This window comes from Bolinopsis microptera, chromosome 5 (genome assembly GCF_026151205.1).
Source record: "Bolinopsis microptera isolate Bmic1 chromosome 5, MBARI_Bmic_1.0, whole genome shotgun sequence".
Classification (NCBI taxonomy): domain Eukaryota; kingdom Metazoa; phylum Ctenophora; class Tentaculata; order Lobata; family Bolinopsidae; genus Bolinopsis; species Bolinopsis microptera.
Window position 1 is genome coordinate 6,463,618 of NC_087076.1, and position 25,333 is coordinate 6,488,950.

The 25,333-nt window shown below is 39.6% G+C and overlaps 1 protein-coding gene across 1 annotated transcript in view; it reads right to left on the bottom strand.

Annotated features, from left to right (window-relative positions):
• The window catches only part of LOC134815819 (uncharacterized), a 62,483-nt gene extending 46,766 nt beyond the window's left edge, over window positions 1–15,717 (bottom strand). The window contains exon 1 of the mRNA XM_063824407.1: window positions 15,692–15,717. The gene's annotated coding sequence lies outside the window, so the exon portion shown is untranslated. The remainder of the gene's footprint in view (window positions 1–15,691) is intronic.
• Between the last annotated feature and the right edge of the window lie 9,616 nt (window positions 15,718–25,333).

Below are 25,333 nucleotides of genomic sequence, written 5' to 3' on the forward strand. Positions count from 1 at the left end.
ACATGATCATCAAAACAATGAATGTAAAGACGAGTTGAATAGAGAAGTTTGTGTTTTCCCAATCTTGGTCAACAATCATGTCTGAATGGTCCTGCTATATGACTTGATTGTGAACAAACAGTGCAAAATTTCTATAATTAGACGACAGAACTTGAATTTTGACCAGTCAAGTGAGGAATTTGGTGCAAATTTAATCTAAATTAAAACGGCCACAATATATGCGAACTAAAATAGCTGGGCTCGAAACTAATCAAGAGATTTGGTCTGCAGTGATTGCAACTGAGTAGTAGAAGTAATAACCCGGGATGACTATCATATTTGGGTCAAATTCCACAAACAAGGAAATTCCCAAAATAACTATAATTTCAACAAAGCAATAACGTGAAAGTAATCAGTGGTAGAATTAAGAATATCATGGGAAGAATGAAAAGTATTCGTGAGCACTGTTATATAAAATCTAGGCTCAAATATCATGATCGCTAACAGTCTAAATTAGGTTCTAATGGTCTGCACATGGACCGGACCTGTCGAATAGCCACGTTTAGAGCACCAAGTACAGTAAATATATTTGAAGGTTGCTGAAATTGTGGACAAATAAATGGATCATCCCTCATCTTGCCACAGATTGACGTACATAATTACCCCCAAGAGGGACACCGGGCGGTCAAAGAATTACGGCGACAAGCACCGGCCCTTATTCTGTCAGATGTACAGCTACTGCAGCTGATTAGAGATAATATATTACGAGATATTAATACAAATTTCTGCCATGAGAGTTAATTTATCTTTTTTTTAATAATAAATTTTAAAATTGCCTTTTAGTACTATATGCATAGCTTTTTGATATTACACCCATAATGAAAATGTGTAAAGTCTAAAATCACTGACTATATGACACTAAACTTGATGAATATTGTCAACTCTGAACCAGACAAACCTTAATGCTGCAAAAAGGAAAAAAACAATTGCATTATAAATCACAATGCTGGCAAGCATTACCGTCGCCCTTATATTCACAATACTATTTACCCCCTATACTACAGGGTGGGCCAAAAGTCAGTACCCATACGTTGGCCTTTATAGCTCAGTCACTGAGTGCCCAATTTAAATACTTCTTTCTGGTATGACTTAGTACCACCACTGGTTCGAGGAATTTGTCAACTCGAAAAATATTCGCGTTCATTTTTTTCAAATGGAGGTTCATTTTCACATTTATTTGATAGTTTGGATAGTCGGATCAAGCTAAATTTTATTGAATTGTGTTTGGCCATTCGAATTACGTTTGTCCTGAAAGAATTAGAACTGTAGCTTCTCAGATGACCGAGATATGAAGCATAACGAGTTTATTCATTACGTGAATTAAACGGAATTAAACGGAATTAAACGGAATTAAACGTAAAGTTGTCGGAGATGGCACTAACACCATCGTCTCGACTATACATGAATGAATAACATATCTAGAGTAAGTAAAATTCGAGATTCAAGAATCATGAAAATTTAAAACAAAATTACTTAAAATTTAACTCCCGTACAAACAACCGAAATAGAAATAATTGCTGAAATAATAATTTAACATAAGAGGAAGTAGTAAAAGGCAACTTCAATGGTCACTAAACTGCGATATTAGTATTCAAGTCCACAAAAGACACATTCATACTCAAACAGTCCTCCCACTCACAGTCACAACGTACTGGAAACAGTAATCACTAGTGTTCCATGCTCGTACAACAGATCGTGAAATCTGCATAATGATGGTTGATCTGTATTATGTCTGTTGAGTTGGTAGTCCTGATGGGGTGACAGGCAGTATTGGCGTCTTTTTCGGGTTCCTGATGCGGTGACAGTTGCAAAGGAATTTGCCCAGTTCTTGCACATGGGCAGAATTCATGATAGCTCCGTATTCCTTGAGCAGCAAAAGACTCTTAAGGTTTTCCGACAGTGAGAGTCTCGCTGAGTGGTACATTGGACATTCAGTGAGGCAGTGTTCTTCATTTTCAATGATTGTTCCTTCGAAAAAGGGGAGATATTCTAAGCCTTGAACGTTATCCTTGTTGCAGCAGAATCTGCAGGCTCTCGTCCACGTTCCAGTTTCTTTTGTGTATCTCCCTCTCTCAATAAGAAGGTCATGGCTACTGGAGCGGATTTTTGCTATGTGCATGCGACATTGACTATTCTTTAGATTGAGATACTGCTCCTCTCCGAATACCTGTTTGATAGTGCAGTAAAATTGCATTTTCTTTTGGGATGCTAAATCTGTTCTCCAATCTTTTACAAAGTGATCAACCAAATTTCCATGTGCAGTTGAGGTCGTTCCTTCTGCTCTGTGTTGGTCGGATCGAGCGAATTTGGCCGCTTTGGATTCAGACTGAGCGATCGAGTTCCAGGTCTTATACCAAGAGAGGTTTAGATTCTTCTGCTCTTGGAATGTCTGATGCACAAGAAAGTTGACGCTGCTCACGTCGGGTGATGTCTGAGACAATCTGTCGAAGTATCTCAGGCATTGTGGTAGTACCGACAGGGCCCATGGTAACCTGCCCGTATCTCCGTAACAGAAGTTGTTGTTAGCTTTCTTGTGTAAGCCGAGCACCCATTTCAGCATTTTCAGGTGTGTTGTCTCAAGTGCGTCCTTTGTTGCAGCTCTAGCAAGGTTCTGTCTTGAACCATCAGCGCAAGCCATCTCCTTTGCCATTTTTGTACACGGTAGCCATATCTGACAGGCGTACGTAGCGACTGGTTTAACGAGGCTGTCTATAAGCTTGAGCATGGTTTTTGTTGTTAATGCTCGAGTGTCGACCATGCGTCTGATCGAGAAAAATGCTCTTAGTGCTTTTTTCCTCAGTTCGTTCATGGCACCTTTAAATGAACCGTTGAGACTGAATTGAATGCCAAGATAGCAGTAAGATTTGGCCGATGAGATGTCCAGGTTCCCTAGTTTGAACCCGTAGGAGCACTTCAGCAAACGAGAGCTCGAGTTGAATACCATGATTTTGGTTTTGTCGATGTTAATTGACAGTTCCCATTTACTTGCAAATTCGTGCAGGCAATCAAGTTGTTTCTGCAGGCTTTTGGTGTCGAGTGCCAAAAGTATCAGGTCGTCTGCCCACAGAAGATGGCTGACCGGGAAGCCGTTCAGTTCTGGAATTGACAAGTCCTCAAGAGCTGCTAGTCTAATGGAGAGGTCATAAATGTATACCTTGAAGAGCTCCGGCGACATTGGATGTCCCTGTTCGGTACCAATGGTGACATCGATGGTGTCCGACAGCTTCTTGCTCAGTTTGATACGGGTAACTGAGTTGCTGTACATGTTCTGGAGGCAAGAGAAGAAGCTTCCTCCGATACCAAGTCTACTGAGTTTGTACATGAGAGCCTCCCTGCAGACTGTGTCGAACGCCTTACGATAGTCCACGAAGCAAGCGAATATTTTCTTCTTCAGCTTCTTTGTATACTTCTCGATGATCGTTGTAAGGGTCAGGATATGGTCAGAGCACTGGGCACCAGCTCTGAATCCGAGTTGGTGAGGGAAGTCGGGACAGACGACTTTACGGAATTCGATCAGCCTATCAAGGAGGAGGGATGCAAAGAGTTTTCCAAGGCAACTTCCGACTGTGATTGCTCTATAGTTATCGGGGTTCTGCTTGTCCCCCTTTTTGTGTAGGGGGGTAGTTATTGAGCAGTTCCAGGGGTAGATTCCTTGCGTTAGGCAACCATTGAATAGTTTCAGAAGGACTTTTTGGAGACCGAGTTTGGAGCTCTTGAGCATCTCGTTGGAGATAAGATCACATGAAACGCTTTTGTTATTCTGGAGCTTATTGGTGACTTTCTCCAGTTCTTGGATAGTAAACTCTGTGTTGAGTTTTTCAAGTTCGACTGATGGCTCGAGGTGGTACTCGGTTCCCTGTTCACCAGCTTCGTTGGTCGAAGTGTTCGTTTGTAGTCCACCGTGCGAGGGGTCCTTGCACTTCTGATTGTATAGGTCGTTGAAGAACTTGTGAAATGCGATCAGGTCATATATGTCGAATGTATCGGGGTCCTTGCAAGCGGACGAGAGGTCTTTTAAAGCAGCCCAGTTGATGTTGTTGCTGAGGTTGATTTTCTCGTTAAGTTTGTAAAGGTAAGCTCCCTTTCTAGCTCGTGTTTGTGCCCTGTATTCTTTCTTACGGAGGTAAAATCTTGCTCGGTTGGATTCCACGAGCATAGGATCGATGTGGGTGTTATTCTTGGCTCTTTCGTCTCTACAGACTAATCGTTTAGCATGCCTACAACTCCAATCAAACCATTTGTTTTTGTTAGTACTGGGCTTTCCACTTTTCTGGGTGGTAACTTGACTTGCCAGGTTAGTAAAGGTGGCAATCACAATTTCATTGAAACTGCGAATGTCGTCAGGGGAGGAAATATCAGTTTGAAGAAGAGAATCAACTTTTTCTTTGAATTGAGCGGTGTTCTGGGCTGACTTGAATTTTTCTGTGGTACCAAGTCCAGAGCAGGCATCTTTGGTCCACTTGAATGGCTTCGGGATCGATGCGAATTTGAGCTCCATTTCGTTCGAGATGTCGCCAGCCATCACAATGTTCCTTATGTTTGTGGTTAAAGTGGTGGATATTGGTCTGTGGTCAGAATAAGGGGTGAGGTCACCAACTTTGAAGAACCTTGCCCGATGAAGGAGGCTGTGGGACACGCAAATGTAGTCGACCGTACTTACTCCATTTCTTTGAATGCAAGTTGGACTGCCAAATATGTCCCCAATTGTCCTTCCGTTTAGGATTATCATTCCAGTTGTCTGGAGTAGCTCAATGAAGGGTTTGCCGTTGGAGTTGAGAATCCGATCTTGGTTGTTTCTAGAGGCTACCTCAGTAGGAGATATAGAATGCTGGGGAGGATCGAGTTCAACTTGAAGGTCCCTAGACTCGCATGGTATAAGGAAGTCGTTCAATGTGCCGGTCCGCGCGTTCATGTCACCAAGTATGGCAGCATCTTCGGAGTCGGGGATATTTGATAGACACTCTTCTAAGTGCTCACAAGTGGTTGTATATTGTTCAATTTTGGAACGCATTCGTTTCTTGTATGAGCCATGAGCTGGCGAGTCGTACACATTGATAAGATTCAGATCTTTGTCAAGGTTGAAGTATTTGGCTTTAAGCTTTACGATGAGTATGTCGTCGCATTTGGAAAAATGAACTCTGACTACTCCTGCAGCCAAGTGCTTCCGGATCGCTGTGCACACGCCACCTGAGTTGCTATCCGATCTGTTGGCGTTGAAGCATTTGAATTCCCGCATAGAAACCTGTCCTTTAGTTTCTTGTAGGCAGACGATATCGTGGCCAGCTATGAGCTTCTGGACCTCGTCAATTTCGAATTTGACACCCTCAAATTTGTCACGCTGGTGGTTGATGTTCCAGCTCATGAGTTTGAGTGAGTGTCTCATCTTAGGGGGGCTATTCATCTCTAAACCTGTTCGTGCTGCGTCTGGATCTGTCCTTTGGTTGGTAGCTTACTCGAGGTAAGCGCATTGTTTTCCTCATTCCTTCACGGAGGCGCACCCACAGCATTTTTTTACCTCGTTCTCTCAGCTTGAACCCTTCGTTACTTGTGTAAAAGTTTTGGTCACCGATGCTGTCATTTTGGAAGGTAAAGATCCTATCTTTTGCAACCGGCTTGTGTTTGTGGAGCCAGCTCACATAGTCTTCAACATCTTTGTTGACGATGCTGATTCTCTCATTGAGGGCTTTATCGTTGCTCGATGGAATCAGTCCTGAGAAGCATATTTGGGCTTTGGTTGTGTTCATCAGGTGCTCGGAGAACTCCTCAACGATACTCACGATACCAGATTTCTTTTTGAGAAGGTCATTTATCCCCGTGTGAACATATATGCATTCGGGCTTGAGTCGTTTGATGGTGCTGTTCAATAGCTTTGTTTTTTTAATCGTATCCTCATAGCTGTCAAACTTGAGGCAGTGTACATTGAATTGACTATTGAACAGTTTAGGGTTGAAGTGATCAAAGTTACTATCGTGGATCAGAAGAACAGTGTGCTGTCTGTAACTTTCCCTTATTCGCCTGGAAGATTTGTTTCTACTCTCCTTGGCTTCACGACTCGGTTGGTTAGGTTGTGCCTCGGATGTGGTGGTCTCTGAATGTTTTGACTCACTGCGGTTGTCCTGTCTGGTTGCTGGTACAGGTACATTCTCTTTGTGGTTTTTGCTGTTCTTCTTGTTCGATGTAGTGAACGTCTCGGAGCCTCCATTCTCAACGATCTTGGACCACAGGATACCCTGTTCGCTTTCCCTGTTCGTATCATCGACAGAGGCCGGTGTGTCACGCCGGGCGGGCTTGTGGTTCGCCGGAGGCTGTGGTGAACTGGTGAGGGCCTGCGTCAGACTCTCATGGTTTACTTCAAGTGCCTCGATTCGGGTCCTATTTGAGGAACTTACAGTTTCAAATGACTGAAAGGCTAGATTGAGCTCACCCTTTAGCTCTTCAGCTGTGGCTTGTGACTGGTTCTTAGCAGTGTTTGCCACACTCTTGACTGCTTTCTTCAGATTGTCTTGGCCTAGCTCAAGTGTTTCGAACTGCCTTCTATTAGCGATATTCGTTGCTTCCAACTTGTTGAAGCAGTTAGCAAGCTCAGCTCTTAAGTCTGGAGAGGACTGAGTCCTCGTGTTGGCCACTAGGTTCGTGTGATCAGGTGATTGGTTTACCTAATCACGTGATAAGGTGCCCCCGGTAACTACCCCGTTAAACATTATGGGAATTGTTAAGGGTGCCCAATTAAGGTGTCGTGTCACGGTGTCACATAATCACCCAGTCAATTTTGTTAACGAGATACAGAAAATGCTTGATAACTTCGTCATTTCTAATCCGTTTTGCCTTATGTTTTCAGATCATATGCAACATTTGATAATCTACCGTCTCTGAAAAAATTAGGCGTTCAGCATGTTCAGAGAAAACAATATAGGTGTTTTAATATTGAATGGGCGTGGTCTAAAATATTCGAATTTTCAAATTTTGACGACGGAATCCTCGAACCAGTAAGTACAGTATGCCATCTGCAAAGCAACAGCTCTCAAATATAAAACACGGCGGAGCTATTAAGGCCAACGTATGGGTACTGACTTTTGGCCCACCCTGTATTATATCCCCTTTATTGATTTCCAGGCATTAAGACTCATCGAAAGTAGATCAGCAGGTACATTTAAGTTCAAAACATTCTAATTCAATGTTAAAGATGACAGGAATAAGAAATAGTTATATGGAGGTTTTTAAGAAATTTGCGCAAAATACGCGCCAGCATGTTATACGAAATTAGGTAAAAAACCCAAAATCGCCATATTCAGGTGCCTTAAAAACCATGTTAAAATTGAGTTAGAGATCTGAAACTTTGCAGGGCGTCTACACCTTGTCCAAATCGACTGTAAAAAAAATTTCATGTTTCAGGAGTATCGTGAAGTGGGTTTTCTGGAACCCCTGTTTTACAACAGATTGTCGTGAAGATATTTGACCAAAACCCATAATCATGGGTAGAGTGTACCGCTGCCAGTGTCTCTCTTTTCCAAACAAAAGGAAATGATATTAATTTGAGGAACAGTCCGCTAATGCAAATTGATACCGAGAATGAAATCGGTCGCTCGCTTTTTCAAATCAATAAGCTTTATTACAATTCGTAAGCCGTGATCGAATGGAAAAAGCGAGCGACCGATTTCATTCTCGGTATCAATTTGCATTAGCGGACTGTTCCTCAAATTAATATCATTTCCTTTTGTTTGGAAAAGAGAGACACTGGCAGCGGTACACTCTACCCATGATTATGGGTTTTGGTCAAATATCATCTCTTTTTGATTATAATGTCAGGATAATTTACACAGCTAGTCGAAACTTCATTAACAAGGAGGTAATTCCGACGATTTCGAAATTCTGCCTTTGAAAACGTTTCCTTGTGTTTAGTTAGGTATTTCCGTCGATAACCGACTGAATATGGCACTTTTTACTCATTCAAGTTGGCATTAAATTCATATATCATGCCATTTAAATATCGTGGAAAGCAGAATATATTCGAAATCACGAATGAGCAAATTTCTCACCTTTCGCACGTGCAAACTTTGAGCGGACGTCGCGTGCGCATACAATATTGAATCACCGTACATTTTTGCATAGTGGTATTTAATATATAGTTTGATAAGCATGCAAAGTTTCAGAAGATTTCAAAAATAACTTGGATCACAACGGGACTCCAAAGTTGATAAAAATCGTGAAAATCAAAATTTTTAGCGATTTTAGCTATTTTAAATGAATTTGGGCGTGTCCCCACGTGTGCAACTTTTCGATTTTTAACTTTAAAACTAGCCTATAACACAATTTACACCTTTAAGAAGCAAAATTGAGCTCCACAACCCAAGGGATGGCCCAACACCAGAGAATACTAATTCACAACTTTTGTGTTTTTATAAAATTATTCTTCAAAAAAGCACTAACTTCAATAGCAAATATCTTTATGAAGGAGCAAGGTAGGAAACTATTCCGGTAGATTTTCGGAATGCTTGAACAATTATCTAAGGTGAAAATGTCCTCAGATTTTGAATAAAATTACTCCTTAATAGTGTAAAATCGATTTAAAAAGTTGTTACTTTGTCAAAAGTCAAGTTTTAAAAACACTTAACTTGATGACGTCATCAAGTGATGATGATGACGTTAAATTATTTTTCAATACAATGTAAACTAAAGCTTAAACAATTATCTTTAAAACCTGTGGTTCGAGATGACTGTATCGTTTATACTTTTGAATCTACGGACACTTAAATGTAGGCTACAATTGACTGCAAAAAGCGTCTATATATCACAATGCTGGCAAGCATTACCGTCGCCCTTATATTCACAATACTATTTACCCCCTATACTATTATATCCCCTTTATTGTTTTCCAGGCATTAAGACTCATCGAAAGTAGTTCAGCAGGTATATTTAAGTTCAAAACATTCTAATTCAATGTTAAAGATGACAGGAATAAGAAATAGTGATATGGAGGTTTTTAAGAAATTTGCGCAAAATACGCGCCAGCATGTTATACGAAATTAGGTAAAAAACCCAAAATCGCCATATTCAGGTGCCTTAAAAACCATGTTAAAATTGAGTAAGAGATCTGAAACTTTGCAGGGCGTCTAGACCTTGTCCAAATCGACTGTCAACAAAATTTCATGTTTCAGCAGTATCGGCAAGTGGGTTTTCTGGAACCCCTGTTTTACAACAGATTGTCGTGAAGTATATATATGTATATATGTATATATGTATGTATAGACGCTTTTGGCAGTCAATTGTAGCCTACATTTAAGTGTCCGTAGATCCAAAAGTATAAACGATACAGTCATCTCGAACCACAGGTTTTAAAGATAATCGTTTAAGCTTTAGTTTACATTGTATTGAAAAATAATTTAACGTCATCATCATCACTTGATGACGTCATCAAATTAAGTGTTTTTAAAACTTAATTTTTGACAAAGTAACAACTTTTCAAATCGATTTTACACCATTAAGGAGTAATTTTATTCAAAATCTGAGGACATTTTCATCTTAGATAATTGTTCAAGCATTCCGAAAATCTACCGGAAAAGTTTCCTACCTTGCTCCTTCATAAAGATATTTGCTATTGAAGTTAGTGCTTTTTTGAAGAATAATTTTATAAAAACACAAAAGTTGTGAATTAGTATTCTCTGGTGTTGGGCCATCCCTTGGGTTGTGGAGCTCAATTTTGCTTCCTAAAGGTCTAAATTGTGTTATAGGCTAGTTTTAAAGTTGAAAATCGAAAAGTTGCACACGTGGGGACACGCCCAAATTGATTTAAAATAGCTAAAATCACTAAAAATTGTTATTTTCACGATTTTTATCAACTTTGGAGTCCCGTTGTGATCCAAGTTATTTTTGAAATCTTCTGAAACTTTGCATGCTTATCAAACTATATATTAAATACCATTATGCAAAAATTTACGGTGATTCAATATTGTATGCGCACGCAACGTCCGCTCAAAGTTTGCACGTGCGAAAGGTGAGAATTTTGCTCATTCGTGATTTCGAATATATTCTGCTTTCCACGATATTTAAATGGCATGATATATGAATTTAATGCCAACTTGAATGAGTAAAAAGTGCCATATTCAGTCGGTTATCGACGGAAATACCTAACTAAACACAAGGAAACGTTTTCAAAGGCAGAATTTCGAAATCGTCGGAATTACCTCCTTGTTAATGAAGTTTCGACTAGCTGTGTAAATTATCCTGACATTATAATCAAAAAGAGATGATATTTGACCAAAACCCATAATCATGGGTAGAGTGTACCGCTGCCAGTGTCTCTCTTTTCCAAACAAAAGGAAATGATATTAATTTGAGGAACCGTCCGCTAATGCAAAATGATACCGAGAATGAAATCGGTCGCTCGCTTTTCCCATTTAATAAGCTTTATTACAATTCGTAAGCCGTGAATGAATGGGAAAAGCGAGCGACCGATTTCATTCTCGGTATCATTTTGCATTAGCGGACGGTTCCTCAAATTAATATCATTTCCTTTTGTTTGGAAAAGAGAGACACTGGCAGCGGTACACTCTACCCATGATTATGGGTTTTGGTCAAATATATATATAGTATATTTTACCAAAACCCATAATCATGGGTAGAGTGGACCGCTGTCAGTGTCTCTCTTTCCCAAACAAAAGGAAATGATATTAATTTGATTGACCGTTCTCAAATGCAAAATGATACCGAGAATGAAATCGGTCGCTCGCTTTTCCCATTCATTCACGGCTTACGAATTGTATAATCAAGTTTCGATCGATTACATCAATCAGATGCTGTAAAAATCTCTTTGGGTTGCGTTCGGGTCGATACCTAGTATTTCGGGGTAAGGGACAAGGGTGGTAGTTATTACTTATTGAACAAGCTGGAGTTTATTGAATCTTCATTGCCGAGTACAGCTTCCTTTGGATAGTTCTTCTTAATCTATTACAATTGTAAATGAATGGGAAAAGCGAGCGACCGATTTCATTCTCGGTATCATTTTGCATTTGAGAACGGTCAATCAAATTAATATCATTTCCTTTTGTTTGGGAAAGAGAGACACTGACAGCGGTCCACTCTACCCATGATTATGGGTTTTGGTAAAATATCATCTCTTTTTGATTATAATGTCAGGGTACTTTATAAAGTCGAAATATAAACTGATATACCTTACCTTTGATACCTTTGATCTGCTTCGTCGAAACTCGACAGACCATCAGAGTTGCTGACCACCCCAGAGAGAAGATGCCTCTCGATCGTTACGCCAGTCCAGTATAGAATTGGAGTTCGGTGATGTGAAGCCCCGGATTGGCGGTTTATCCGGCAAGGAAAGCATGAATGCTGTCATATGATGCTTGAAGCCATCATGTTTGGAGACTGCACGTATGTGCGAAGGTATACAGTTCCAGAGTCTGGGACCCATTACACCAAATGATGTTTCATATAGAGTCTGGTGAGCAGCTGAGCTTTTTGTACGGACAGCTGGAACCTTAGCAAGGGTACCCAATCGTGGATTTACTGTGAACTGTACTTCAAGGTCGTTGGATGTGAAACCATGTAGGATTTTCCACATGTGCATGACAATGTAACGTTCTCTGCGCCTCTGAAGTGACATGAGGGACAGGGTTTTTAGGCGATCCCAATAATGGAGATGCTGTAAACCATGGATCTTTGAAGTGAAAGTTCTTTGTACACTTTCAAGCTCCTGAATTTCATACACTTTCGCCGGATTCCACAGAGGAGAGCAATACTCTAAGTGGCTACGGACTAGTGACTTGTATAGTGTTAACATAACACCAGTATTGCGAGAGTGGAAGACACTGAATACCCATGCTGCCATCTTCCTCGCTTTATCACAACTAGATCGTATGTGTGATGTCCAGGACGTATCACTGGATACTGTTATACCGAGATCACGGAGCTGATCCACAGGACTGAGTATAGTACCAGTTGATGTTCTGTATTGGAACTGTTCATGGACAAAAGGAAGCTCATAGAGAGGATTACGTTTGTTGGCAAGATGGCATATGTACTCAAACTTATCCTCATGTAGTGCCATGTTGTTTCTTGATGACCACTCAGTGACTTTGTCAAGATCAGACTGAAGCTCAGTAACATTATGTGAATCACTGATGGATCTGCAAATTCTTGTGTCGTCAGCGAAACATCTTAACGTTGAATGCAACACGCAGCTAGCAATGTCATTAATGAATATTAAAAACAGTATGGGACCTAAAACTGTTCCTTGGGGGACACCACTCATAATAAGAGCAATGATAGACATGTGACCATCTACAACAACTTGTTGAGTTCTATTTGTAAGAAATGACTCGATCCAGATGATGATTTTGGGATGAAAACCATATAGCTGCAGTTTTTTGATAAGAAGTTGATGATCTACTTTATCAAAGGCCTTGGCATAATCCAAGTATATAGCGTCCATGTCGTCACCATTTGATAACGCCTCGATGATGTCATCAAAATGATGAAGCAGCTGAGTGAGACAACTTTTCCCCGATCGGAAGCCATGCTGTTTGCTATTGAGAAGGTTGTTTTCTTCGAGGTGGGCCACCATCTGTTTTCGTAGAACTCGCTCATAGATCTTAATGACATGAGAAGTTAACGACACAGGTCTGTAGTTTCCCGCAATAGCACGACTGCCTTTCTTGTGAAGTGGAGCAATGTTTGATGTCTTGTAGAACTTCGGCACTGTGCCTGTAGACATAGAATGCTGCCAAATCATGTGTATAGGTTTGGAGAGTGCTTCTTTGCACTTCTTCAGAAGCAGGACTGGAAGATCATCAGGCCCAGCAGCGGCACCCGGCTTAATTTCATCAATAGCCTCCATTATATCAGCAACCGAGAATGCCAACATGTCATCAATGAATGGCTTCTGTAGAGAAGGTGACTGAAATAATGCATCATTGATGTTGGTGGCTGAAGGGTCACTGAATACACTGCTGAATTGACGCTGGAGGATGTTAGCAATCTCTTCAGGATTGGTGCAAGTTCTCTTGGCTTCATTGAAAAGCATTGGAATACTGCGTTTCTGCTTAGAGAACTTTTTAGCATAGCTGTAGAAATATTTTGGATTGCTGTGCACTTTATCTACCGCCTGTTGTTCACGGTAGTTAAGGTCGTGGTTTATAGCGTCTCGCATGTCAGCGTACACACTCGAAATCTGGTTTCTAAGTGACTCCAAGTGAGCTGTTGTAGCGACTGGATTTTGTTCAGCCAAATGCAACCGAAGTTTTAATTTGCGTTTCTTGCGAGACAATGTATTAACCGGTGAACCTCGCCTTTTGCTAGATGCCTTTTTCCTTGGGCACCCCATCTCACATATCTGAAGAAGGACAAGGTTCAACAGTTCAGGAAATTCTTCAGGATCACAAAGTTCCCATAGTTCACTCCAGTTAACAGAATCAAGGAGATGATTGATTTTGTCATAATCTGCTTTGTAGAAGTCCAGTGACCGAAACGAAGGAACACTGAAATCTGGGGGTACGGAAGGATCTGACCGACATGGATTATGTGACAGAAAGATCTCAAGAAGCTTGTGGTCAGACAAAGGTGTATCAGTCACCGAAACGTGTGTCACAAGATTAGGAGCATTGGAGAGAAAAAGATCAAGGCAGTTGTTCAGCCTAGTAGGTTCCAGAATATACTGACTGAGGAAGTTGTCTGCCATGAAGTCAAAGAGAAGAACTGCCGACTGATTTGTAGCAGACGATGCACCAGACAGAATTGCACCGGATTTCCAATCAATCATAGGGAAGTTGTAGTCTCCTAAGAGGCATGTCTCATATGATTCATGTCCAGATATATAATCAGCCATATACTCTAAACATGCTTTGAAACTGGCCATTGGGGCATCAGGAGGACGATAAAGGACACATATGATCATTTTTGCTGTTTCACATTTACAAAGTAATGCTTGACAGATCTTATCATCAAATGTCTGAGAGCTGGTGATGGGGAGGCTTTCGTGAGAATAAAGGAGAACCCACCACCTACCCTAGTACTTCGATCACATCTAGAGATATTATAATGTTCAATATCTAACTGTGAATCGTGGATATAAGGTTTCAACCATGTTTCAGTAAGGGCAATAAATGGAACAGAAATATGTTTAGATTTCTGCTCTACTTTATTCCGGATGTATGGGATTTTCCATCTGGTTGAGCTGCGAGCACTAGGGTTAATGGATTGCACATTCAGCAAGAGTGCTGATGAAATCGAGCCCATTGAGGAACTGGTGTTGGATTCAGATGCTGCAGGGCTGGAGGCAGATGTGGAAAAGTTGGAGTGTGAGTCATCTGGCTTACAGTTGGAAACGGATGCGGGAACATTTGGGCATGAGGCGTCTGGTTCGCAGTTGGGAAGAAGCTGCTGAATTTCGACTCTTGACCTGCTATTTGATTCTTCAGGGAAATTATTTCCGACTGAAAGTTTGCCTGCATCACTTTGAGTAGGTTCTGTATCTCTAAAAAAGAGGTTGAATGTTGAGAGTTGCCGGTCGTTTTTTCCGAAGGCTCGTTGGCAGCAGAAGTACTCTCAGTGCGCCTGTAAGATCCCCGATCTGGACGGCTCTCACCACCTGGATGTTTGCCGTCCTTCTTCCGAGTATCTTTATCTTTGGAGGGTTTCACACGCTTAGTTCCCACCAGATGAACTAGAGTGCATTGTTCTTTAAAACACTGCTTGTGTTGAACCGAGTTTTTGCAGTGCTTTGGGTGGTAGAGCTGACACTCTGAACCTAAACTACATCCCCCATTAGAATCAGTGCCGAAACGTGTAAACTTTTTACAGCGCTTAGGATGAAGCTTGCTGCATGTAGTTTTACCCTGGTGGAGAGTCCGTCCACTTATTCCGTGAGGGCATTTCCCCATTGTGTAGTCAACACAGATTGTATCATCCTCACTCGGTTTGATAGCCGTTGGTTGTTGCTGCTGCTGGTGAACTGCATCCAGTTTCTTAGATAGTTCATCTGCGTCGATATCCGGCTGTTTATTTTCATTAGGAGTTGCCGTCTGTGAAGGATGGGTTGAAACCGCTACACTAACAGTTGAAGGATAGCGGTGGCGATTTGATTTGGAACGCTTGCTGGGCACAGGATTATTTTGCGTTAAGCACAGTTTGCAGAGCCACACAGTACCATGAGGTAGCGCTGTTGGTGACTTGTGGAGATTAGCTGCAGCTTGAGTGGTTTGTTCGCAACTGTGAGAGCCTTGAAAGCACAAGAAACAACGCAATACAGGAGAAGTTGGAGACTCAAACTTATTGCAATATTCTTCATCACACTGCCCACAGATGGTAGGAAAAAGGGTTTCAATTTCAAGAATAATGCGCATAGCAAGAGCTGGCTTATTACTGTAGATTCGACTATTATCATCAATTGTCGCAATCTTAAAGAAGCTTGCACAGGCGTCAAGTGTTGGTACTTGAAATCTGGAACCACCAAGAACAGTTCTGTTATTGGATCGGTCCTTAGATGGATCATAGGCCGTGAGAACAGACTTCATAAGTGCATCTGCTTTTGGATTCGCCATGAGACCACCAATGACCAACCGAACCTTTTCATCAAAGTTTTCAATCATAATTGTGCATGTACAATGTATAGTATCCGAAAGCTGCCCAGTATACACTACACACACTCAAATTATTTGTTATATAGTAGTGTTGAAAGTATTAAAAAAAAAAAAAAATCTTCATTAATAAGGAGGAAGTTTCAACGATTTCGAAATTTTTCCTTTAAAAACATTTCCTTGTGTTTATGGAAGCATATCGGTCGATCACTGACTGAATATGCCACTTAATACTCATTCAAGTTGGCATTAAATTCATATATAATGACATTAAACTGTTGTGGCAAAGCAGAATTTGTTGGAAATCACGAATGAGCAAAATTCTCACCTTTCGCACGTGCAAACTTTGAGCGGACGTTGCGTGCGCATCCAATATTGAATCACCGTAAATTTTTGCATGTAATTGTTTTATATATAGCTTGATAAGCATGCAAAGTTTCAAAGTATTTCAAGAAGAACTGTAGTCACAACGGCACTCTAAAGTTGACAGAAAATGACGAAAACAGCAATTTTCAGTGATTTTAGCGATTTTCTATCAATTTGGGCGTGTCCCCACGTGTGCAACTTTTCGATTTTCAACTTTAAAACTAGCCTAATACACAATTTATACCTATAGGAAGCAGAACTGAGCTCCACAACCCAAGGCATGGCCCAACACCAGAGAATACTAAATCGCAAAATTGACGTTTTTATAAAATAATTTTTCAAAAAAGCACAAACTTCAATGACGAATATCTTTATGAAGGAGCAAGCTAGAAAAACTGTCCGGTAGATTTTCAGAATGCTTGAACAATTATCTAAGGTGAAAATTTCCTCAGATTTTGAATAAAACTACTCCTTAATGGTTTAAAATTAATTTTAAAAGTTAATACTTTGTCAAAAATCAAGTTTTAAAAACGGTTAACTTGATGACGTCATCAAGGGGTGTTTATGACGTCAAATAATTTTTTTACACAATGTAAACTAAAGTATAAACAATTATTTGCAAGACCTGTGGTCGGAAATGGCTGTATCTTTTATACTTTTGAATCTATGGACACTTAAATACAGGCTACAATTGACAGGCAAAGCGTCTATCCCTGAATATATATATATATGTATATATATAGATAGATATCACGACAATCTGTCGTAAAACAGGGGTTCTAGAAAACCCACTTCCCGATGTTCCTGAAACCTGAAACTTTTTTTGCAGTCGATTTGGTCAACGTCTAGACGCCCTGAAAAATTTCAGATCTCTAACTCAATTTAAACATGGTTTTTAAGGCACCTGAATATGGCGATTTTGGGCTTTTTACCGAATTTCGTATAACAGTGCTGGCGAGTATTTTATGCAAATTTCTTAAAAATCTCAACATAACTATTTTTTATTCCTGTCATCTTTGACATCAAATTAGAATGTTTTGAACTAAAAATAAATCTGCTGAACGACTTCTGATGAGTCTTAATGCCTGAAAAACTCCTGCCGGAGGCGGCGGCCGAAGGCCGCCGCCTCCGGCCGGAGTGCACGCTTCGCGTGCACGAAAGAGGCTTCCGACGAGTACCAAAGGGGTTATAATAGTAAAGGGGGTATAATAGTAAAGGGGGTAAAATAGTAAAGGGGGTACATAGTATACCCCCAATAAAGACACCGCTCGTGCTTGCCAGCACTGTGATATATATCTTCACGACAATCTGTTGTAAAACAGGGGTTCCAGAAAACCCACTTCCCGATACTCCTGAAACATGACATTTTTTTTACAGTCGATTTGGACAAGGTCTAGACGCCCTGCAAAGTTTCAGATCTCTAACTCAATTTTAACATGGTTTTTAAGGCACCTGAATATGGCGATTTTGGGTTTTTTACCTAATTTCGTATAACATGCTGGCGCGTATTTTGCGCAAATTTCTTAAAAACCTCCATATAACTATTTCTTATTCCTGTCATCTTCAACATTGAATTAGAATGTTTTGAACTTAAATGTACCTGCTGAACTACTTTCGATGAGTCTTAATGCCTGGAAAACAATAAAGGGGATATAATCGTATAGGGGGTAAATAGTGTTGTGAATATAAGGGCGACGGTAATGCTTGCCAGCATTGTGATATAATATAGACGCTTTTTGCAGTCAATTGTAGCCTACATTTAAGTGTCCGTAGATTCGAAAGTATAAACGATACAGTCATCTCGAACCACAGGTTTTAAAGATAATCGTTTAAGCTTTAGTTTACATTGTATTGAAAAATAATTTAACGTCATCATCATCACTTGATGACGTCATCAAATTAAGTGTTTTAAAAACTTGATTTTTGACAAAGTAACAACTTTTCAAATCGATTTTACGCTATTAAGGAGTAATTTTATTCAAAATCTGAGGACATTTTCACCTTAGATAATTGTTCAAGCATTCCGAAAATCTACCGATAGTTTCCTACCTTGCTCCTTCATAAAGATATTTGCTATTGAAGTTAGTGCTTTTTTGAAGAATAATTTTATAAAAACACAAAAGTTGTGAATTAGTATTCTCTGGTGTTGGGTCATCCCTTGGGTTGTGGAGCTCAATTTTGCTTCTTAAAGGTGTAAATTGTGTTATAGGCTAGTTTTAAAGTTAAAAATCGAAAAGTTGCACACGTGGGGACACGCCCAAATTGATTTAAAATAGCTAAAATCACTAAAAATTTTGATTTTCACGATTTTTATCAACTTTGGAGTCCCGTTGTGATCCAAGTTCTTTTTGAAATCTTCTGAAACTTTGCATGCTTATCAAACTATATATTAAATACCACTATGCAAAAATTTACGGTGATTCAATATTGTATGCGCACGCAACGTCCGCTCAAAGTTTGCACGTGCGAAAGGTGAGAATTTTGCTCATTCGTGATTTCGAATATATTCTGCTTTCCACGATATTTAAATGGCATAATATATGAATTTAATGCCAACTTGAATGAGTAAAAAGTGCCATATTCAGTCGGTTATCGACAGATATACCTAACTAAACACAAGGAAACGTTTTCAAAGGCAGAATTTCGAAATCGTCGGAATTACCTCCTTGTTAATGAAGTTTCGATTGTGTAAATTATCCTGACATTATAATCAAAAAGAGATGATATTTGACCAAAACCCATAATCATGGGTAGAGTGTACCGCTGCCAGTGCCAGTGTCTCTCTTTTCCAAACAAAAGGAAATGATATTAATTTGAGGAACCGTCCGCTAATGCAAATTGATACCGAGAATGAAATCGGTCGCTCGCTTTTCCCATTTAATAAGCTAAATATTACAATTCGTAAGCCGTGAATGAATGGGAAAAGCGAGCGACCGATTTCATTCTCGGTATCAATTTGCATTAGCGGACGGTTCCTCAAATTAATATCATTTCCTTTTGTTTGGAAATAGAGAGACACTGGCACTGGCAGCGGTACACTCTACCCATGATTATGGGTTTTGGTCAAATTAGGTCATAACATTTACAACTGTTAGAAGTGCCTGGTGCGATCAAAGTAATGTCAGGGTGCAAATTTGGGATAACCTTTTCTTTCATACAACCTCGTAGTCATATTATAATTATATGTTGTAACTACATAGCACAAGTGAAGATTAGTAAGGAAACCTTAAACTTAAATTATTCCTGGATAATGTGATAAAGTGTTCTTGTAATTCTGCAAAGGGCTGTATTTTTAATTCATCTTTAATATATAATGAGATAAAATTTTATCTCACCATCACTGTAAAATGAGCACTGGATTTTATAAAGGCGTCACCCAAAAGTATATTGTTTTGACTTAAATATTGCAGAATGCAAATTAGTGGTCTTTCACATGTTACGTAATCACTTTTTGGAGAAAAATTACACTAGCGTAATCGTTTGGAAACCCCCTCCCCCTCTCGACTGATTACGTAAAATGTGAACGATCACTCCTTATTTTTTATTACGATAGATGCATCAATACTCATTGTCTTAATTGGCTCATTTTGTTATTTATAGAATGTAACATAATATCCCAGGAATCAGTATTGCGCCATCGAATGTGTTATCTAAGTTTTTAAGATCAGATTTCACAGCAAAAGAAGGTATTTACTTTCTATTTTGCCACAATTTAAACCGATCTTCGTTTTTCGTTTTGTAACAGTTTCACTACCATCTTAACATGTCCTTTTCGAAGTTCAACATCGAAGAAGACAACACCGATGTTGAAAAGGCCGTGTACGCTGCAAAATATGGAAATTGGAGCACTGCTTTGGATATAATTCGGAAGAAGCCGTACCTGATTAACTGTATACCAGAACAAAGATCATGGGCTGTCCTTCATCAAGCAGTTTACTGGAACAATTTGGACATTATAAGTCAACTCCTAGATATCCCCAACTGTGACGCTCTGGTCAGGACCAAGAGATCTCGTGCCAATGATGCTAAACCATCATCTACTCCTAAAGAGGTAGCTAATCAAATGGGAGGCAGGCAGGCCATCATCGACATACTGGACTTTAATGTCAAATACGTCAGAGAAAAGAGGTTTAGAGGACAAATCACTTACGTGATACCAAAAAAGGAGGGTGAAATGATCATTGACCATCTTCCTTTATTCATGATGGCAGTGATTACCTACAGGAAGACCCTGCTTAATTCAGGCACCTGCCCAAAATCTCATTTAATGGATCTGCTGAAACAAATTTACAAGGAAGAGGACCATGCTTGGCCCAAAGTCGAAGCGAAGCTGCATAATGCCATGTACGGAGTAGACAAAAACTACGCCGATGAATTAAAGAATGCTGACTCCGAAGCAGATTTCTTCAAGAAGATAGTGTATTTTTACACAAAGCCGCAGTACCACACAACCATCAATAATGCAGTGTCGAGGGATTTTGGCGGCATGAAGGATATGCCGACTTCCGGACAGGATCTCTCCGTAGCTCTGTACGACCTGCTCCTTGACTGCGTCCTCATGTGCTGGACTGGTCTGCAGAAGAAAGCAAGTACAACTTACAGAGGAGTACCAGTTAAAGTAGATTTCAAGAAAGGCTCTGAAATAATGTTCACCCATTTCTTATCCTCCAGTCTTGACCGAAAAGTGGCTGAAGTTTTCTGTGGTGGAAGTGGAACGATCATGATAATTGACAACACTGCCAACTCTATTCATCGCCCAAAGCAAATTGAAGATGATATGTCTGCATTCCCATCTGAAAAAGAGTGCCTGTATGGTATAGGTGCTGGGTTTGTGGTTATCAGGATCGACGATTCCAAATCTCTCAGAGAGGTGCATTTGAAACTAATCTAACAAGGAACTGACTACTGTGGTGAATGAGCTGTTTCCAAGGATAGGATATAAACAGCATTTTTGTGCTCGTGCTGAAGTCTAGATTATTTCATGGATTTGATATTTTTGTATACTTATTTTAGTTAAATGGACTACGTATATTCGGATCACGATTGAAAGAAATTGTTTTTTATAGTTGATAAGAGATTTTTAAACAACTGTGTTTTTGTAAGGTTTTTTAGAAACAGATGTAGATTATTTTGTAATTATCAATTTTTCTCCTGTCCCTGAAAATGAAGTTTAACTTCTTAACTTGACCTTTGATTAGGAATACTTATAGTTGCTACGTATATTCGTCGATCAGTTTCAAAATTAGATTTCAAAAGTATCATTGAAACACCATCCACATTCCACAAGGAAGTTGCCCATAATTGAGTTGATTAGAAAACCGAAAACAATTTCAATGCACGCTGTGTAGAGTACAAATTTCATTGGATGTACAGCTTCAGCTGACCTCTGAATCAGAGGTCTCTGAGCCGGGCTCTGATACAAACAAAAGACACGGCTCAAGTACCCGAAACTCCCGGACTCCATTCCATCAACTCCTCAAGCCACGCTAGATAGAGACAACGCTACAATCAATGCTATTCGCAACTAATTATATCCGAGAGACCACATTTGAATCGTAATCAATAGTTTGATCCCGCAATTTACTGCGCTACAATTAATGGCAAATTATGCTAATCGTAACTAATTGCATACCATTCAATTTCATAACATTTGCGGTCATATGATCTGTTCGCGAACAACAATCGAAGTTTAACTCGAATTTTAATTAAGAATAATTATAATCATTCGTCGATTGGTTTCAAAATTGTATTATAAAATCCCATCTTCAAAGGAGGTGTGACTGCGTTAATGTGTAAGTTTAACTTGAATCTGGTGATAATATAACGGTAAAATCGACATTACTATAAAAATGTCACCGGCAAATATTAATGACTACTGTGATTTATAGTCATAAAGGTTCGGTTGGTAGTTGCACCTTACCCTTTTTACTCAAAGTACTTTCATGATCGCACGCACTGATTTAAAATAAACAAATCAGATTCCCAAACTCCTCAATCAGAGTAGATGGTAGGGAGGGATGTTTCAGAGGACCTGATAACGTCGCAAACATTATCTTCCTCACAGATTGAGTCGTTTACCGAGAACCTGATACGGCAGGATTGCTGACTAGGGTGCACTTTGTTCATGTTGCTCAGCCTTCTTAACGTGTTCACAATCTCTGGCCCGCGTGATAGAGATAGCGAGCTGGTCGACTTGAAGATTTGCAGTTTCTGTAAACAAGCACTGATAGGCTTGGAGGAGAAGGCGTATAAGATGGGGTCTGTCAAACAGTTTAGGTAGAAAAACCATTTACCCACAATCTGCCAGCCGAACCTATCGTTCATCTGGAGTATATCACCAATGATAACGGATGGTATCCACGAGAGTGTGAACAGTGTACAGATAAGGATGGACCTAGTTAGAATTGTGACACTGTTTATTGACTTCATTCTCTCTGAACTCAACTTCTTGATGATTAAAGTATAACTGACTATATTGATTATTAAAGGAGCTACCATGAACAGAGTGATTCCCATCCAGGCAACTAAAGTTTTATGTTTCCAGTCATTAAGCTGGCACTCGTTTAGAGCGGACGGATCGTACATATTGTTACGGCGACAAGCACCGGCCCTTATTCTGTCAGATGTACAGCTACTGCAGCTGATTAGAGATAATATATTACGAGATATTAATACAAATTTCTGCCATGAGAGTTAATTAACCTTTAAAAAATAATAACGAATTTTAAAATTGCCTTTTAGTACTATATGCATAGCTTTTTGATATTACACCCATAATGAAAATGTGTAAAGTCTAAAATCACTGACTTTAACTAAATTTGATGAATATTGTCAACTCTGAACCAGACAAACCTTAATGCTGCAAAAAGGGAAAAAACATTTGCATTATAAATTAGGTCAAAACATTTACAACTGTTAGAAGTGCCTGGTGCCATCAAAGTAATGTCAGGGTGCAAATTTGGGACAACCTTTTTTTTTCATACAACCTCGTATTCATATTATAATTATATGTTGTAACTACATAGCACAAGTGAAGATTAGTAAGGAAACCTTAAACTTAAATTATTCCTGGATAATGTGATAAAGTGTTCTTGTAATTCTGCAAAGGGCTGTATTTTTAATTCATCTTTAATATATAATGAGATAAAATTTTATCTCACCATCACTGTAACATGAGCAATGGATTTTATAAAGGCGTCATCCAAAAGTACCTATATTGTTTTGACTTAAAATTTGCAGAATGCAGATTAGCGGTCGTTTACATGTTACGTAATCACTTTTTGGAGAAAAATTACACTAGCATAATCATTTGGAAACCCCCGTCCCCCTCTCGACTGATTACGTAAAATGTGAACGACTCCTTATTTTTTATTACGATAGATGCATCAATACTCATTGTCTTAATTGGCTCATTTTGTTATTTATAGAATGTAACATAATATCCCAGGAATCAGTATTGCGCCATCGAATGTGTTATCTAAGTTTTTAAGATCAGATTTCACAGCAAAAGAAGGTATTTACTTTCTATTTTGCCACAATTTAAACCGATCTTCGTTTTTCGTTTTGTAACAGTTTCACTACCATCTTAACATGTCCTTTTCGAAGTTCAACATCGAAGAAGACAACACCGATGTTGAAAAGGCCGTGTACGCTGCAAAATATGGAAATTGGAGCACTGCTTTGGATATAATTCGGAAGAAGCCGTACCTGATTAACTGTATACCAGAACAAAAATCATGGGCTGTCCTTCATCAAGCGGTTTACTGGAACAATTTGGACATTATAAGTCAACTCCTAGATATCCCCAACTGTGACGCTCTGGTCAGGACCAAGAGATCTCGTGCCAATGATGCTAACCCATCATCCACTCCTAAAGAGGTAGCTAATCAAATGGGAGGCAGGCAGGCCATCATCGACATACTGGACTTTAATGTCAAATACGTCAGAGAAAAGAGGTTTAGAGGACAAATCACTTACGTGATACCAAAAAAGGAGGGTGAAATGATCATTGACCATCTTCCTTTATTCATGATGGCAGTGATTACCTAGTACAGGAAGACCCTGCTTAATTCAGGCACCTGCCCAAAATCTCATTTAATGGATCTGCTGAAACAAATTTACAAGGAAGAGGACCATGCTTGGCCCAAAGTCGAAGCGAAGCTGCATAATGCCATGTACGGAGTAGACAAAAACTACGCCGATGAATTAAAGAATGCTGACTCCGAAGCAGATTTCTTCAAGAAGATAGTGTATTTTTACACAAAGCCGCAGTACCACACAACCATCAATAATGCAGTGTCGAGGGATTTTGGCGGCATGAAGGATATGCCGACTTCCGGACAGGATGTCTCCGTAGCTCTGTACGACCTGCTCCTTGACTGCGTCCTCATGTGCTGGACTGGTCTGCAGAAGAAGGCAAGTACAACTTACAGAGGAGTACCAGTTAAAGTAGATTTCAAGAAAGGCTCTGAAATAATGTTCACCCATTTCTTATCCTCCAGTCTTGACCGAAAAGTGGCTGAAGGTTTCTGTGGTGGAAGTGGAACGATCATGATAATTGACAACACTGCCAACTCTATTCATCGCCCAAAGCAAATTGAAGATGATATGTCTGCATTCCCATCTGAAAAAGAGTGTCTGTATGGCATAGGTGCTGAGTTTGTGGTTATCAGGATCGACGATTCCAAATCTCTCAGAGAGGTGCATTTGAAACTAATCTAACAAGGAACTGACTACTGTGGTGAATGAGCTGTTTCCAAGGATAGGATATAAACAGCATTTTTGTGCTCGTGCTGAAGTCTAGATTATTTCATGGATTTGATATTTTTGTATACTTATTTTAGTTAAATGGACTAAGTATATTCGGATCACGATCGAAAGAAATTGTTTTTTATAGTTGTTAAGAGATTTTTAAACAACTGTGTTTTTGTAAGGTTTTTTAGAAACAGATGTAGATTATTTTGTAATTATCAATTTTTCTCCTGTCCCTGAAAATGAAGTCTAATTTCTTAACTTGACCTTTGATTAGGAATACTTATAGTTGCTACGTATATTCGTCGATCAGTTTCAAAATTAGATTTCAAAAGTATCATTGAAACACCATCCACATTCCACAAGGAAGTTGCCCATAATTGAGTTGATTAGAAAACCGAAAACAATTTCAATGCACGCTGTGTAGAGTACAAATTTCATTGGATGTACAGCTTCACCTGATCCACTGATACAAACAAAAGACACGGCTAAAGTACCCGAAACTCCCGGACTCCATTCCACCAACTCCTCATTGAGGCTTGTCCGCCGTGGCTAAATGGATCGGCGGCAGCGTTTCACTAAAATTACACCGG